The sequence below is a fragment of the Phyllobates terribilis genome, unplaced genomic scaffold (assembly GCF_046119375.1).
Source record: "Phyllobates terribilis strain yellow unplaced genomic scaffold, ASM4611937v1 Scaffold_3__8_contigs__length_932513732, whole genome shotgun sequence".
NCBI classification, from domain to species: Eukaryota; Metazoa; Chordata; class Amphibia; order Anura; family Dendrobatidae; genus Phyllobates; species Phyllobates terribilis.
The window spans coordinates 220,559,052-220,575,104 of NW_027362763.1; the positions used below are offsets into that span (position 1 = coordinate 220,559,052).

The window sequence follows — 16,053 nt, forward strand, 5'->3', positions numbered from 1 at the left end:
TTGGACCTTAGGACGGAACACATCCTCCCCACAACGAGGACTGCGGGCCCTATGTCAGTCAGAGTTGCCCCCACAGTGTACAGCTCCTGTGCATCATCCTCCTCCTCCTCATGTTCAGCCTCCATCTCAGATATCACCACATCAGTTACAAGCTGGAAGCACTGCAGTACTGCCTCAGCCATGCGGCAACAGGCTGTGCTGAAATTCATAAGCTTAGGTGACAAACCTCACACTGCTTGTAAGTTGTGGAAAGCTGTGAAAGAGCAGGCAAATCTGTGGCTGAGACCGCTGAACTTACATCCAGGCATGGTCGTGTGCGACAATGGCCGTAACCTGGTGGCGTATCACACGCGTACCATGTCTGGCTCATGTGATTAACCTCGTGGTTCAGTGGTTTCTTAAATCGTACCACAAGTTGCCAGATCTGCTTGTGAAAGTACGCCGACTGTCAGCTCATTTTCGCAAGTCGGCTACTGCTTCCGCCGCACTTGCTGTGTTGCAGCAGCGTTTGCGGCTTCCGGCACACTGACTGGTGTGTGATGTCACCACACATTGGAACTCTACCCTCCACATGTTGCAAAGGATTTGTGAGCAGAAGAGAGCAGTTGTGGAGTACCAGCTGCAACAAGGCCGTCAATATTCAGGTCAGACTCCACACTTAAGACCTCAGGAGTGGACCTGGATGTCTGACATATGTAGCATCCTGACAAACTTTGAGGATTATACCAAGATGGTGAGTGGCGATGATGCCATCATTAGCATCAGCATCCCACTTGTCTGTCTTTTGCAATGCTCTCTGCAGAGAATTAAAGAGGAGGCATTGCAGCCAGAGTATGAGGAGATTACACACAGCCCAGCCTCATCTCATCCCAATGTGCATTGGGGGACAATGAGGGAGAGGAGGAGGAGGAGGAGGAGGAAGAACATGAGCTGGTATCATGCGCTGTAGACGGTAGTACCTGTACAACTGTCATACCGTCGGTTCAGCGTGGGTGGCCAGAGGACAGAGGGGAGAAGGGAGAAGAGGAGGAGGAGGAGGAGAACATGGTCAGTCGTCATCTTGGTGAGGACAGGGAAGTCTTGCCCGTTACCAGTCTGGCACGCATGGCTGACTTTATGTTACGCTGCCTTAACCGTGACCCTCGCGTTGTCAAAATGTTGGGTGACAGTCATCACTGGTTGGTGACACTTTTAGACCCCCGCTACAAGGATAACTTTCACTCTCTTATTCCTGAGGTGGAGAGGTGTACAAAAATGGGGCAGTACCAGAAGGCTCTTGCTGCAGAACTGTTAAAAAAATTCCCATCTGAACACGCTAGCGGAAGAGGTCACTGTTAGAACCCTCCTGTTAGTTCTTTTTCTATTTTGTTGGTCACATGACTTTCTGCTTATTTATTCCAGCTCCGCCCTTCTGGCCTTGCTGGACTTTTCTTTTACTCTTAAGCTAGCCTTGTACCTAACTCTGTAGTTTGCTTGGTCCTTGGACCACTAGTACTTTTTGTTTGTTTGTCTTTGCTCCCTACAGTTTCTGATAGGAGGTGTCCATCTATATCCCAGTCCTTAGTTCATGTAGGGACCCCTCCCTTATATCTATAGATCTGCGTTCAGACTAGCCGAGGACTTAGGCGGGTCTGTTCACAAGGAACAGGTCCCCCGCTGCATCGTAGGGAATCAGCTTAGTCCTATTGAAGGGATAGTTTTCCTATCTTTCCTTAGTGCTTGTAGCAGTTCATAACAGTAAGTCCAGCCCAAAACAAAAATAAAACACTCTAAGGAAAGAAATCCAGATATCAGCATGGTGTCGGTTCAGGAGTTGGCTCATCGCCTACAGGGACTGTCTTTGGAGGTGGCCGAGCTCCAGCAACACGTGAGTAGCTGTCCTGGAGCACATTTTGTGGAACCGAAGGTAGGACTGCCAGATCTTTTTTATGGTAAACAGCAAGATTTTTTTTTACCTTTAAAAACGCTTGTTTATTATATTTTTGTTTAAAACCCAGATCCTCTGGGAATGAATCACAGTGCATTGGGTTTATAATGTCCCTTTTGCGCAAAGAACCACAGGGATGGGCCTTTTCTCTCCAACTTAATGATCCGTGTTTTAGATCAGTGGAAGATTTTTTTTTCTGCTATGGGGTTGTTGTATGACGATCCTGACCGAGTCTCATCTGCTGAAACTGAATTAAGACGTTTGAAGCAGGGATCAGGCGATGTGGAAAATTATTGTACATACTTCAGAAGATGGTTGGCCGAAGTGGAATGGAATGACTCGGCATTAAAATGTCTGTTTCTTGCTGGTCTAGGTGAAAGGGTTAAGGATCTGCCGATTGCCTTCCCAACACCTGGAACCTTGCAGGAGGCAATGCAATTAGCTATACGTGTGGACAAGAGACTGCGTGCTAGGATTAATGAAGAGAAATCTACTGCTATGGCAGCTCCTAGTTTTCAGAGGGTCTGCTCGGAAGGTGGAGAACCGATGGAGATTGGGGCGATGTCACCCCATTCTCAGGAAAAAGACCGCAGGTTTGCTAAGGGATTATGTTTTTATTGCGGTAAATCTGACCACTTTATTAAGAACTGTGTGCTTCGTTTGAACAAAGAAAAAAAAAGGTCAGTTATGCCCGTATAGCGTGTTTAAACTCAAAGGGAGTATTTCTTTCTGGGAGCACCTCATTTCAGGAGGAGTTGATTGAATTTCGGGTATTTGTGGATTGTGGTTCTACACTCAATGTGATTGATAAGGGATTTTTGGAAAAATTTAAATTAGAATCCAAACTTTTGTCATCTCCTATTTCTGTGTTGCTGTTGATGGCTCTCCTTTGAAATGTATTACTCACAAGGTTTTTGAATTTCCCCTCACCATTAATGGTATTCACCAAGAGAATTTGGATTTGGCGGTATTAAATAATTTGCCTTCTCCAATGGTTTTGGGGTTACCTTGGTTAAAATTGCACAATCCTGTACTGGACTGGTCTACCCATGAAATTAAGTCTTGGAGTCCTAAGTGTCATGATAAATGTTGTAATGGTCGCATTGCTGCTGTGGAAAGAGGGGAATTACCTGTACCTATTCAGGATTTTTGGAAGGTTTTTGCTGAGGAGGAGTCGCAAGTTTTGCCTCCACATAGGGACTATGATTGCACCATTGAGTTTGTCCCTGGAGGAGTCGCTTATTTAATCTGACTATCCCTGAGAGAAAGGCCTTGGAGGAATACATACAGACAAGCTTGGCCGTCGGTCACATTAGACCTTCTAAGTCTCCTGTGGCTGTTGGATTTTTTTTTGTAAAAAAAAAGGACGGCGGTTTACGTCTATGTCTGGACTTTCGCAAAATTAATAAAATTACCGTACGCAATTCCTACCCACTGCCATTAATTCCTGACTTGTTCAGTCAGTTAGTGGGGGCCAAGTGGTTCTCTAAAATTGAACTCCGGGGGGCATACAATTTGTTACGAATGAAGGAAGGTGATGAATGGAAAACTGCTTTTAACACTCCGGTGGGTCATTTTGAGAATCTGGTTATGCCTTTTGGTCTTACCAATGCACCAGTTTTTTTCTGAACCTTATTGATGACATCCTAAGACCATTGATCGGTAAGAATGTGGTGGTGTATATGGATGACATTTTGATTTATTCGCCGGATCTGGAGTCTCATTGGCAAAGCATACGTGAGGTATTGCAGTTGTTAAGTGACAATTCACTTTTTGCTAAGCTGGTGAAATGTGAGTTCGCTGTGCAGAGAATTAGTTTTCTGGGCTACATTATCTCCAGCAAGGGCTTTGAGATGGACCCGGTGAAGGTTCAGGCGGTGCAGGAATGGCCTAGGCCTATGGGTTTGAAATCGATACAGAGATTTTTGGGTTTCGCCAATTATTACAGAAAATTCATTAAGAATTTTTCTATAATTGTTAAGCCGCTGACCAATCTCACCAGGAAAGGTGCGAATACGGTTCAGTGGACTACAGAGGCCATTGAGGCTTTTGTGTATCTCAAGGAGAGGTTCAGTTCTGCCCCTATCCTTATGCAGCCTGATGAGACCAAGCCTTTTTTGGTCGAGGTTGATGCTTCTTCGGTGGTGGTCGGGGATTGTTTTGTCTCAGGAAAACAAGGATGGAGTACATCCCTGTGCTTTTTTAAAAAAAAAAAAATTCTGAGACCAAACTTAATTACGATGTTGGTAATCGGGAATTGCTGGCTATTAAACTCGCATTTGAACATTGGCGTCATCTCATGGAAGGTGCTAAATTTCCCATTCAGGTTTTCACTGTTCATAAGAATCTGATGCTGCCAAGCGTTTGAATGCCCGTCAGGCTAGGTGGACACTCTTTTTTTCGCGGTTTAATTTTTCTGTTACTTACATCCCGGGTACCAAGAATGTAAAAGTTGATGCTTTATCTCGCAGCTTTTCTCCCATGGTTGGTACCGAGGAGGAGGAGAGCATTTTACAAGAAGGTGTTGTGATAGCAGCATTGGACTCCGTTTTGGAAGATGGGATTCTGAAAGCCCAGGAGGATGCCCCATCTAACACTCCCCATGGGAGGTTGTTTGTGCTTAGGAACTTTAGGAGAGATTTGTTTGTGGAGTGTCATGAGTCTCGGTTGGCAGGTCATCCAGAAATTTCTGAGACTAAAACTTGTAGGTCGCAGTTTTTGGTGGCCTGGTTGGCAGAAGGAAGTCATTAAGTGGGTGCGTCAATGTACTGTGTGTGCTAGATCTAAGTCTTCACATGCTCCTGCTGCGGGGTTGCTTTGCCTCTGGAGGTTCCTAGTGCACCTTGGATGCATCTTGCTATGGATTTTATTACTGACCTTCCTGCCTCTGAGGGTTTCACTGTCATCTGGGTGGTCGTGGACCGTTTTAGCAAGATGTGTCACTTGGTTCCCTTCATCAAACTGCCCTGCGCTAAGACACTCGCTAAGGCTTTTGTTAAGAAAATTGTCAGACTCCATGGAATTCCTACCGACATTGTTTCCGATAGGGGACCTCAGTTCATGGCTCGTTTTTGGCGTGCCTTTTGTGACAGGTTGGGAGTTCATTTGTCATTTTCATCTGGATATCATCCTGAGTCTAATGGACAGACAGAAAGAAAGAACCAGGATGTTGAACAGTTTTTGCGTTGTTTTGTGGCTGACAATCAAGAGGGGTGGTCTGAGTTTCTGCCACTTGCTGAATTTGCTCTTAACAAACATACATCCTCTTCTGCTGGGTGTTCTCTTTTTTTTTTTGTACTTGGAGACATCCGTCATTTGGGTCATTCTCCAAATTGGTATTGGCTGTGCCGGAGGAGGAGAATTTTTCCGGTGATTTGGAGAGAGTTTGGACTAATGTACGTGGTAACCTTCAATAGGCTAACAAAAAATCTAAGAGGTACTTTGACAGGAAACATCAAGAGGTTTTGTTTACGGTTGGTGACATGGTTTGGTTGTCCTCTAAGAATCTGCGGTTGAGGATTCCTTCTAAGAAATTGGGCCCGAAATTTGTAGGGCCGTTTAAGGTACTTCAGGTAGTTAACCAATCTGCTGTTAGGTTGGAGGTTCCCACCTCCTGGAAGATTAATCCGGTGTTTCATGTTTCTTTGTTGAAAAAAGCTGATGTTTCGGATAGGGATGCCACTGTCACAGTTCCTCCGGTGGTGGAAGACGGTGAATATGAAATTTCTCGCATTCTTAATTCTAGATGGCATAGAGAGAGATTGCAGTATCTCGTCGCTTGGAAAGGTTTTGTTCCTGAGGATAACTCCTGGGTAAAGGCGGATGATGTCTCTGCTCCTAGACTTGTCGGAGCGTTTCACAGGAGGTTTCCTGATAGACCTGGGCCTGGAGGATCCGGAGGGTCCTCATAGAAGAGGGGGTACTGTTAGAACCCTCCTGTTAGTTCTTTTTCTATTTTGTTGGACACATGACTTTCTGCCTATTTAATCCAGCTCTGCCCTTCTGGCCGTACTGGACTTCAGTGTTTCTTTTACTCTTAAGCTAGCCAGGTGCCTTGTACCTAACTCTGTAGTTTGCTTGGTCCTTGGACCACTAGTACTTTTTGTTTGTTTGTCTTTGCTCTGCTACAATTTCTGCTAGGAGGTGTCCATCTATATCCCAGTCCTTAGTTCTTGTAGGGACCCCTCCCTTATATCTATAGGTCTGCGTTCAGACTAGCCGAGGACTTAGGCGGGTCTGTTCACAAGGAACAGGTCCCCCGCTGCATCGTAGGGAATCAGCTTAGTCCTATTTTAGGGACAGTTGTCCTATCTTTCCTTAGTGCTTGTAGCAGTTCATAACAGTCACAGTTCCTTGACCAACCAAGGCGTACAGGCGAGAGAGACGCAACACCAATCCAGCAGAGGCAGGGGAACACTGTCAACATTCTGGGAACTTTTTCTGAGACCCGCCCAGCTTACAGGCCCTGAGGCGCGGGGTACTCTCACAAGGAGTGGAAAGTTTCAAAAGATGGTGAGGGAGTACCTTGCCGACCGCACCAGCATCCTCCGTGATTCCTCTGTGCCTTTTAATTATTGGGTATCCAAGCTGGACACTTGGAATGAACTCACTCTGTATGCCTTGGAGGTCCTGGCCTGCCCTGCCGCTAGCGTGTTATAGGAGCGTGTTTTTAGTTCCGCTGGGGGAATTATAACTGATAAGCGCACTCGCCTGTTAACTGACAATGCTGACAAGCTGACCCTTATCAAAATGAACAAGGGCTGGATTGGGCCAGACTTCTCATCACCACCAAATGACAGCAGAGTAACATAAAGTCAAATCCACTGTGTTATTTCGGGAGGTGTGTTCCCGTGCACCGCTTCACACCCACACATGGGTATACGCTTCCTCATTTTGGCTGTTTTTTGCTATTCTCCTTATCCTCAGTCTCCACCACCACTATACCACCAGGATGACCGTGGTCCATGTTGCTAGCATTTCAAGTTCCTCCGTCCTAATTTTTGGCAGCTTTTGCTTGGAAGGCATAGGCAAAGACTATGGGAGACCCACTCCGCAATAATGGGAATAATGTTTTTAATAAGCTGTACTGCATGGCTCTTGTAAGGGGCATTAAAATCGTCTTGTTAAGCTACTGTGACCTCCACGTCTCTTCCAAGGGTCATTGATATTGTCTTTTTATTCCACTGGGACCTCCACCACTCTTCCAAGGGGCATTAAAACCGTCTTGTTAAACAACTCTGAACTCCACGTTTCTTCCAAGGGGCATTAAAACCATCTTGTTGAATCACTCTGAACTACACGTCTCTTTCAAGGGGCATTAAAATCGTCTTGTTAAGCTACTGTGACAACCACGTCTCTTCCAAGGATCATTTATATTGTCTTTTTATTCCACTGGGAACAGAAAGCTAAAGAGATGGATGGCGTCATGATCATGAATAATTTACTCATTGTGTAAGAGTCCGACCACTGCTGCTGTCTACCTTCTGAACTTTGTGTTGAAGCCTGATTGACCCAGGACCCGCAATCCTCTATGTCTGGAGGATGTGTTGCAACCCAGTGTCCAACTGTGTCCTGACTTTCACAATATTAGCCCAGTGTGAAGGCGTCAGTGAGATGGACCATCCCTGGCCACATTCACTTGTCTACATGTTTGTGGTTAGGCTGTCCTTCCCACTAAATGCACTGGGGAGGGCACAGGTAATTTTTTGCTATGCGTGCTTGTGTATAAGGCACACTGGGACAAAAATGGCGCCTGGGGACTGTGTATGGATTCCAGGCCGCTGACGCAGCCATGACGTGGCGGCCAGATTCCGCCTCCACATGCCAATTTCAAGGGCAAGCAAGCAGTATGGTATTGCAGCCTGGGGGTGGGTGGCAGGCTGCATACTTGCGCTTGCATTGCAAGGAATGGGGGAGGTACAATTGAACACTGCCTTGGACAAAGACTTGCACTGGGATAGTTGCAAGTCTGCATCTTCTGATGCGGCAAGGATCACTTCTGATGGGCACACTTTTAGGCAGTGACCTGGGTGTCAGAGATGCTTCCAGGGGTCTTCCCCATGCTGTTCACATGTCTTTTCAGCACTGTATGCATGTGGCACACAGCACACGGCCAGATAAGGATGTAAAATGATAAAATGACATTTCCCGGTGAATGCATTTGTCACGGTTGAAAGCAATGCAAAAGTGCAAAAACGCATAAAAAATGCTACTTGTGAACATAGCCCAAGGTGTGGAGGAGTATTTTTGTTTTTGGTTATTTATTTTACCTTATACACAAGTCTTTACCCTGGAAAGGATGTTCCTTAACATATTTCACAGGAAAACAGTTTCAGTTTAGTTTTTGAACGTTTTATTGTGAGCCCGTAAAAGTGGCTTAATACCTCTGACCACGTTGTTGACAGCAGTCACCTGGGCGGTCATAAATGCTTCATGGGGCGATCCCTATGCTGTCCCCATGTCATTTGAGCACTGTCACTATCGTTTTGGGCACTTTTTAGGCTTTCTACAGACTGCAGGGGGTGCCGCTGCAAAAATGCTCGGGTCTCCCATAGACTAACATTGGGCTCATTGCTCGGTCGAGCATCTGAGTATCACGGTGAGCTCGGCCCGAGCTTCGAGCACCCAAGCATTTTAGTGCTCGCTCAACACTATTAGTGATACAAATTGAATTAGTGTAAAATTTTTAGAAACTTTTAGGAAAGTTAACCTCTGTGAATTTTAATAATTTGCAGTTTGATTCACAAAATGCAAGTGCATGTCATACATAAAGTGGAAATGCATAGTTAGCAGATGAAAAAAAACACAATAATAAGTCACCCCATTGTCCAAGAGGACCCAAGTCCTAGTACACATATTGAGGACAAACAGGCAAGATGAAACATAAAGCAGTCAAACTGTACCCAAGGATAGAGGACAAAGCCCCTGAAAAGTATATAAGGAGTATACCATGGGCTGTATGAGGCCAAAATTCAATAATGAATGACACCTGAAAAAAATAAATTAAGGTAAGGAAGGGTACAAGAGACCCCACGAGTATCACTACTAAAAACCGTTTTTTTTTTTACCCCTGAGGAAGCTACATCTTTGAAGCGCTATGCGTGGGGTCTCTTGTACCCTGCCTTACCTTTATTGTTTTTTCAGGTGTCATTCGCCATTGCATTTTGGCCTCATACAGCCTACTTTTACTATATTGAAAGATTTATTTGTTAATCTATCAATGTCACATAAGGTCAATGATAGGAAATTGCTCCTGAGCTTTGTGTAAAACTACATTAAGACGATGTCTCTGAACTCACATTGATATTTGACCACTCAGTATTCATAATTGTTCAACATGGTTACTTCAAAGCAGATCGCTGCCAGGGTTAATCTTTAGCACAATCAATATGTAAATAGCCAACGGGCATTTAATTAATATTTCAGCAGCAAGCCTACTCCAAGTTAATTAGATGGCTCTACGTTTAATTGTTATCACCACTAACATATGGTTCTCCACAGTAATATATATCTACAATAACCAGCTTACAGTAATAGAGATATCTTGTTAAAAGTCAATCAAGCACATGTACAAAGTCAGATTTGCGTGGGTACTGCAAGATTAAAGCGTTCTGTAAATGAAAACAATACTTCAGCCTCCATCTAAACCATTTCGACCGTTGCCAATTTTCATTTTTGCACTTTTGTTTTTTTCCTTCTTATCTTCCAAGAGATATAATTTTTGCCATCGACATTGTCATAATACCTTTTACTTTTTTCATTTGTATGTTTTTTGTTGTGTACAGTGCAAAAAATTCTGCTACGAAGTCAAGCCAGTGGCTGGGCTTTCCAAAAGTCAATTGCCGTGGCAATCTTTTGGCTCTCCTCAATTGTATCGCAGATGGAGGGTGATGGGCATCCAAACAGACTCTCCACTGCATTCATGATACTTAATTGTCACTGTCAGAGATTAACAGCGGCATTTAGGTGGTAAGACAGCAGTGATCAGAGCGAGAGGGTGCTGGCTGTATACAGTGCCTTGCCTGTGAACTTTTCTATATTTTTTCACTTTATACCTACAATCTTAAATGTATTTTATTGTGATTTTATGTAATATACCAACAAAAAGTAGCTAGTATTTGTGAAATGTAAAGGAATTGATACATGGTTTTCTAAATATTTAAAAAATATAAATCTGAAAATTGTGACGAACATTTGAATTCAGCCTCCCTGAATCAATACTTTGTAGGACCACCTATCGCTACAATTACTGCTATGTCTTTTGGGGTATGTGTCTACCAGCTTTGCACATGTAAAGCCTGAAATTTTGTCCCCATTTTTCTTTGCAGACTAGCTCTAGCTCACTAAGTTTGGATGGAGAGCGTCTGTGAACAGCAATTTTCAAGTCTTGCCTGAGATTCTCAATGGGATTAGGTCTGGACTTTGATGTGGTCATTCATAGATATGTTCTTAACCATTCTATTGTAGCTCTGGCAGCATGTTTACAGCTGTTGTCCTGCTGAATGGTGAGTCTATATCCCAGTCTCAAGTATGCAGCCTCTAACAGGTTTTCCTCCAGGATTTCCCTGTATTTAGCTCCATCCATCTCCCCATTTACTCTGATCAGTTTCCCTGTGTCTGCTGAAGAAAACCATGCCCAAAACATGATGCTTCCCCCACCATGTTTAACGATGGTGATGGTGTTTTCAGGGTGATATGCCGTGTTAGTTTTTCACCACAAATTACTAGATTTTGTAATGCAGCGACTTGCTGGCATTACGGTAATGGTCCAGGATGTGTTTTACCTGACCATGTACCTTCCCCCTCAGGTGACTGGTCACATGACTGTGACATAGCACAGGTCCTGCGCGCACAGAATGTCTGTCTGATCACATGACCCTTATGTAAGGCAGCGCTAGACATCATAATGGGGGATACTCGCTTCGCTGCGACCATCAATGCACACGTGCAATGTCTTTCCATTTTTAAACAATGCTCAACAGTTTATTACTTCATAAACCGCATATGACCGGGTCCAACTCAGTGGCACGCCGACACACATATATATAATATTCACGAGCCAAGTGACACACCGGCCCACTTGCTCCAGGTACAGCCTTCAGCAAGGTAATCAGATTGCAATGTCCATAGCAATGTCCATATAACACAGGGTATTACCTTTGCCGGGTTTAGCTGTCTCAGTCCATTACTCCGCCACCCCTGTGGCTTTGCGACTTCCCAGGTGGGGGTCTCCAGCCATCGTTCCCTCAAAGGCCACTGACATCCACACAGGATCCAGGCTCTGCCTTTCAGGACTCTTCACCAATATTCCGCCACCACTGTGGCTTTGCGGCTTCCCAGGTAGGGGTCTCTAGCCATCGTTCCCTCAAAGGCCACTGACATCCACACAGGATCCAGGCTCTGCCTTTCAGGACTCTTCCTCAAATCCTCAGGTATATCTACGAGGCACTTGTACCGAGACGTTTCGGTCTCACCAGTGGTTTCCATACGATCAACCAGCTCAGGGTTCAGGGACAACTGACTTTCAGCTTCTTCCCCCTTTACGCTTCCCCTGAGCTGACTCACAGCTACAAATTCACCAATTTTCGTCTTGACCACTTCCATCTCATATTTATCTGTGGTTAACACTCTCTTAGCTCTCCTCAGGTCCACCTTCTCATGGTATAAGGGAGTGAGTGCAACGTGTTCGCCCTTTTCCTTCTCCAAGAAGGCCTCGTTCACTGAGTGATACTTTGTCAGGCGACTTTTGAGCCCGGAAACTTCTTCCTCTAGCTCCGCCACTCGCCTCTCAGCGGCCCATCTCTGAAGCTCTTCCTGCTTCAACTGCTCTTCCAGCAGCAGAGCTCTCTCAGACCTCTCCGTCTCCAATGCGCCCACTCGGCTCTCAATAGCCAGTCTCTCACGCTTCTCTTGCATCCACTGGGTTTGTAGCAACTCCTTGAGCTGCTTGATCTCGCTGTAAGTTCTTCATAAGCTGGTGTATTTTCTGCTGTTCAGACTCCAGGATCAACTGGTCTAAGGACACGTTCCCCAGGTTTTCACATAATTGCTGCAGTCTGGTTGCTAGGGGCAACTGAAGTCTGGTTGCTAGGGGCAACGGCGCAGGACGACGAGTGTGGATAAAGCATCTTGCTGAAACTCGGCGGGGTTGCGAAGATTGTTGTCGCACTCATATCCGTTTGTTTGCTGCAACTCGGCGGGGTTGCGAAGATTTTCGTCGCACTCAAATCCAGTTGTTTGCTGCAACTCGGCGGGGTTGCGAAGGTTGTCGTCGCACTCAAATCCGGTTTTGCTGTGGCTCGGCGGGGCCACGAAAATTTTTCCGGGGAGATCGGTGTGTGACTAGTGTCCTGAGGAAATGCAGGAGCAGATAAAAATGACCTGAAAGGAGCAGCAACTGAGTCCTAAGACTATTATTGATTTTTCTTGTAAAAATTTCCCTGCCGGTGTGGTTGTAAAAAAGGGGGCGGAGTCTAAAAAAGGGGCGGTTGTTCAAAACAGCGTGGAGGATAAAAAATCCCCAAAAATTACTGGTGGTGGGTTGGTACCTCCTAAAAATGACAATGTGACCGTTGATAACGGGGTAGCTCCAGTAGAAGGGTGTGACGTCAAAGTGGGAGCTGACTTGTTAGTCCACAACACCATGGGGAGTGACACAGACCCCGTAGCTGACTGTGACACTATGAAAGTAAAAAGTGAGTTCAGTCAGGAGGGGTTAGACGAGGTGAGAGAGTCCCCATCTCGTCGACGGCGCAAGGGCCACAAAAAGGTTGCTCCTGTAGACTTGGCTGAAAATGAAAATAAAGAGAATGTAGTACTGTGTTCCTTTGCTTCAAGTGTGGATCCTCCATTAGAGGTAGAAGAGGAGGTGACATTGCCAGTAGCAACCTCCGGTACGGTACAGAGTCAGAAGGATCTGACAGCCCTGAAAGAGGAGGCAGCCAGTCGTGACCAAGAGCTGGAGCCTATTGGCCAGCAGGGTCAGAGTGACGTGCAGCAATTATGTGAAAACCTGGGGAACGTGTCTTCAGACCAGTTGATCCTGGAGTCTGAACAGCAGAAAATACACCAGCTTGGGAAGAACTTACAGCGAGATCAAGCAGCTCAAGGAGTTGCTACAAACCCAGTGGACGCAAGAGAAGCGTGAGAGACTGGCTATTGAGAGCCGAGTGGGCGCATTGGAGAAGGAGAGGTGTGAGAGAGCTCTGCTGCAGGAAGAGCAGTTGAAGCAGGAAGAGCTTCAGAGACGGGCCGCTGAGAGGTGAGTGGCGGAGCTAGAGGAAGAAGTTTCCGGGCTCAAAAGTCGCCTGACAAAGTATCACTCAGTGAACGAGGCCTTCTTGGAGAAGGAAAAGGGCGAACACGTTGCACTCACTCCCTTATACCATGAGAAGGTGGACTTGAGGAGAGCTAAGAGAGTGTTAACCACAGATAAATATGAGATGGAAGTGGTCAAGACGAAAATTGGTGAATTTGTAGCTGTGAGTCAGCTCAGGGGAAGCGTAAAGGGGGAAGAAGCTGAAAGTCAGTTGTCCCTGAACCCTGAGCTGGTTGATCGTATGGAAACCACTGGTGAGACCGAAACGTCTCGGTACAAGTGCCTCGTAGATATACCCGAGGATTTGAGGAAGAGTCCTGAAAGGCAAAGCCTGGATCCTGTGTGGATGTCAGTGGCCGTTGAGGGAACGACGGCTAGAGACCCCTACCTGGGAACCCGCAAAGCCACAGTGGTGGCGGAATATTGGTGAAGAGTCCTGAAAGGCAGAGCCTGGATCCTGTGTGGATGTCAGTGGCCTTTGAGGGAACGACGGCTGGAGACCCCCACCTGGGAAGCCGCAAAGCCACAGGGGTGGCGGAGTAATGGACTGAGACAGCTAAACCCGGCAAAGGTAATACCCTGTGTTATATGGACATTGCTATGGACATTGCTATCTGATTACCTTGCTGAAGGCTGTACCTGGAGCAAGTGGGCCGGTGTGTCACTTGGCTCGTGAATATTATATATATGTGTGTCGGCGTGCCACTGAGTTGGACCCGGTCATATGCGGTTTATGAAGTAATAAACTGTTGAGCATTGTTTAAAAATGGAAAGACATTGCACGTGTGCATTGATTGTCGCAGTGAAGCGAGTATCCTCCATTATGATGTCTAGCACTGCCTTACAATTTGTAAACTCAGGGGGGCTGAATATAAACGCATGCCAAGATTTTAAGTTTTATATTTTTTAAATATTAAGAAAGCCATGTATCATTTCCTTTGCACTTCACAAATACTTGCAACTTACTGTTTGTATATCACATAGAATCCAAATAAAATATATTTAAGTTTATGGGCGTAATGTAAAAAATTGTGGAAAAGTTCATGGGGTATGAGTACTTTTTCAAGGTAGTGTAACACAGCTGGTACTCGCTGTGCGTGGAGTGGGCTCAGCTCCTGAGCAAGCTTTATACATCTACACCCGACATACAGTTTAGAAAATAATAGTAAGTCCTATGGCAATAATGTGTTAATGTCATCTTTGAAGAAAATGGATCTAAAAAGTTTAATGGAGGAAAATCACTAATACAAAAATGCAAATGGTTAAATGATCACTCCAGTCCAAATGGATCCAACAGGAGAGATTTATGAAACTGTCTAAAAGAAAAACTGTCTTTGTTGTCCACAGCAGCCTATCACAACACAGCTTTCATTTCGTAATATGTTGTTGAAAATTGAAAGATGCGCTGTGATTGGTTGCTAAGGACATTTTTATAAAGTTATTACACTGAGTTATGTTTAGTTTGGATATAAAGAAATAGTCTGCACTCCGTAGTCCTTGTTAGTGGTTGGTGGTGCACGTGGAGAGATAGATTGCAAGAGAAGTAAAAAGATCCCGACACTCATGTGTATTGGATCAATTCATTTATTCCACATGTAGGAAAACTACAACAAAACGCTTCAGCCCCTTACAGGCTTTTGTCAATTGTCAATTGACAAAAAAGCCTGCAAGGGGCTGAAACGTTTTATTGTAGTTTTCATACATGTGGAATAAATGAGTTGATAGTATACACGTGAGTGCCGGGATCTTTTTACTATGTTTAGTTTGGAGGCTGTAAGAGTGGTACATGACTACTGTTGAGCCAGCCCCGTAGTGTACGGGTTCGGTTCGTCGAACACCGGGATGTTCGTGGAACTGTTCGTCGAACACCTTAGAACACCATCGAACACCGTCGAACACCGTCGAACACCGTTAAAACCAATGGCAGGCAAACAAAAACACATAGAAAACACCTTCAATGGTGTCCAAAAGCTGACAAACTGCTCAGAAGACACTCTCTTTAAAAAAGCCGGCCGGCAATTCAGCAGCGGCATACACCGGTACCCGACAATTTAGACAAGAAGGAATAGAGCATCACACATAGATTAGATAGATAGAAACATGTCAGTCACATATATAAGAAGTACAGTGACACTGTTGGTTACTGTACTTGTCATTTAGTGTAAAGGATTTATTAAAAAAAAATAATAGTGTTTTCATGCACCGTCTCTTTAAAAAAGCCGGCCGGCAATTCAGCATCAGTACCCGACAATTTATAACAGAAAGAATAGAGCATCACACATAGATTAGATAGATAGAAACATGTCAGTCACATATATAAGAAGTACAGTGATAGTGTTGGTTACTGTACTTGTCATTTAGTGTTAAAATAAAGGATTTATTAAAAAAAAATTGGCGTGGGGTTCCCCGTAATTTTAGTCTCTAGCGGAGGTTAAGCAGATGGCTGGGGCAGATGTTTGAAGCCTGGGAAAGGGGTAATACCCACGGAGCTTCCCAGGCTACTAATATCAGCCCTCAGCTGAATACCTAGCCTTTACTTGGGGGACCCCAAAAAAAATGACTTGGGGTCCCCCCTATTTTAATAGCTAGCAAAGGCTAGGCAGACAGCTGGGGGCTGATATTAATAGCCCAGGAAGGGTGCCATGAATATTGGCCCCCTCCCAGGCTAGAAACACCATAGGATGCGCCAATTCTGGCACTTAGCCTCGCTCTTCCCACTGCCCTGTAGCGGTGGCAGTGGGGTAATAGGGTTGGGGTTGATGTCAGCTTATAATGCCAGCTGACATCAAGCCCAGGTTAGTAATGGAGA

The 16,053-nt window shown here is 45.2% G+C and overlaps 1 protein-coding gene across 1 annotated transcript in view; it reads right to left on the bottom strand.

Annotated features, from left to right (window-relative positions):
• The window catches only part of CLSTN2 (calsyntenin 2), a 1,504,973-nt gene that overhangs the window by 70,013 nt on the left and 1,418,907 nt on the right, over nt 1-16,053 (bottom strand). The gene's annotated exons all lie outside the window — the stretch shown is intronic.